Below are 2,687 nucleotides of genomic sequence, written 5' to 3'. Positions count from 1 at the left end.
TTCTGTAAAGAATTGTGTTGGTATTTTGATGAGATTGCATTGAATCTGTATATTGTTTTTGGTAAGATGGCCACTATTACTATGTTAACCCTACCGATCCATGAGCATGGAAGATCTTTCCAACTTCTGATGTCTTCTTTAATTTCTTTCTTCAGAGACTTGAAGTTTTTTTTTTTTTCAATTAAAAATGTGGTACAGAACTAAACTGAGAATTCTCAGCAGAGGAGTATCTAAATATTCCTATTGGTATCTAATATCTAAGTGTTAGCAGAAAAACACTTAAAGAAATGCTCAACATCCTTAGTCATCAAGGAAATGCAAATCAAAATGACTTAGATTCCCTCTTAGACCCATCAGAATGGCTAATATCAAAACCTCAAGTGACAGCACATGCTAGAGAGGATGTGAAGAAAGGGGAACCCTCTTCTATTGCTGGTGGGGGTGCAACCTTGTCTAACCACTTTGGAACTCAAGCTGGTACTTTCAGACAACTGAGAATAGTGCTTCCTCAAGACCCAGCTATACCATTCCTGAGCATATACCCAAAAGATGCTCCACCATTCAATAAGGACATTTGCTCAACTATGTTCATAGCAGCCTTATTTGTAATAGCCAGAATCTGGAAACAACTCAGATGTCCCTCATCTGAAGAATGGATTAGAAATTGTGGTGCATTTACACAATGGGATACTACATAGCCATGAAAAACAAGGAAATCATGAAATTTGCAGGCAAATGAATTGGAATAGGAACTAGAAACTAGATGGGTTACCTGAGTGAGGTAACCAAGAACCAGAAAGGCACACATGGCATATACTCACTTATAAGCAAATATTAACCTATAATATGGGATAGATAGCCACAGTACAATTCACAGACCTAAAGAAGCTAAATGACAAGGAAGACTCCAGGGAGGATACTTAATTTTCATTCAGAAGGGCAAATTGAATAGACACTGGAAGCCGCTGTAGAGAGGGAACAAGATGGGGGCTACCATAAATGTCCTGTGAAAGATTTCACCCAGCAGGGCATCTAAGCAGATGCTAAGACTCACAGCCAAACTTTCAGCAGATTTCAGGGGGTCATAAAGAAGAATTGGGGAACAGAAGGACCTGGAGTGGACAGGAGCTTCATAAGAAGACCAACAGAACCAACAAGTCTAGGGGAGCCTCTAGAGACTGATGCACCAACCAAGGACCATGCATAGCAAGTACCTCCTGCTCAGAAGTAGCCAATAGGAAGCTCAGTCTTCATGTGGGGTTCTTAGTAAGAGGAGCAGGGGCTGTCTCTGACATGGACTCAGTTGTCTGCTCCCTATGGTGAGGTGGCCTGGCCAGGCCACAGAGGAAGAGGATGCAGGTAGTCCTAATGAGACTTGAGAGGCTGGGGTCAGATGGTAGGAGAGGAGGGTTCCCCCTTTCTGAGGACTAGGGGAGGGGAATAAAAGGGATAAGAGGGAGGAAGAGTGGGACCAACCAGGAAGAGACAAGGGAGGAAGGTCCAATTGGGTTGTAAAGTGAACAGATTGTAAAAAATAAATTTAAATTAAAAAAAAAGAAAATGTCTCTTGTACCTTCTTCTGATTAAAAAATAAAAGGATTTTATTTCCATTTCTTCAGCGTACATGCTGATAAAAAAAAAAGAAAGAAACTAGTGGGGATTTTGTTTTTTTCTTTATTTTTTGGCTATTTCATTGATTATAGTTTAGCCATTATTCCACTGAAAATACAGCCAGCTGTCCTCATAACCTTTATGATTTGCAGTTCTACATGTGACTCACAATGAGCTGGTTAGTGGGTGCAGATGGAGAGCTGGAAGAGAAGAGGTGTGGGTTTATAAACAAAACTGTCTCCTGGACTTAACTAGCCTTGAGATACAATAAAATGTTAATGAAAACTAACTAGAAGGAACATACAGGACAGTAATAATAACCACAGAAAACTCCACTGATTTATTAAGATTCGCACATTCATTATAATCACACCTGCTCAGGGAGAGCAGATCAGATGGGAAAGGTCTCTCTTCAGGGTTAAGGTTATAGAGAAAGAATTACAGAACACAGGATGGAGCATCTTTCTGATCTCAGACCTGGGCAGATTATAAAAGCATACTGCTCTACGTCTTCAAATACATGTTCAAATAAATTCCTGATATAACAGGTTTTAAAGATAGATGGAATCATGCAGGAATATATATATACTCTATATATTATATTGTATATATGTACTATATAATGATTATACATATATTATTATTATATATCTATACATGCCTATAATATGTGGAAATGAGAAGAGTGAAATGTTCTCTGAGGGACACTCCTGCCATGACCTGACACATTGATGAGCTTTACGTCCTCAGAACTCTTCAGAGAACAAAATAGCATTTGTTTTCCTAATTTCAGGAGTAGAAATCATTAGGTACTTATGCAAATCGTGTGGAAATGCTTCAAACCTGCAAGCTACATAGCTAGTCTAAAGACATTTTTGTTGAGTTTTTCCTCAAAGTTTGTACTCTCTTTCTCTTTATTTCTTCTTCTGTTTTATTCCTTTTCTTTGTTTCTTTGTATAAAATCTAGACTGTAAACCTCATAACTGGGGGTTGCGAGGATATGGGGACTGAAGTGACCACCTCCTAGCCAGGCGGGACTCCTAGTGGAGGGAGGGAAACAACAGTCCACCCACAAA

This window comes from Meriones unguiculatus, chromosome 2 (genome assembly GCF_030254825.1).
Source record: "Meriones unguiculatus strain TT.TT164.6M chromosome 2, Bangor_MerUng_6.1, whole genome shotgun sequence".
In the NCBI taxonomy this organism is placed as follows: Eukaryota; Metazoa; Chordata; class Mammalia; order Rodentia; family Muridae; genus Meriones; species Meriones unguiculatus.
This window is presented reverse-complemented; position numbering follows the sequence as displayed.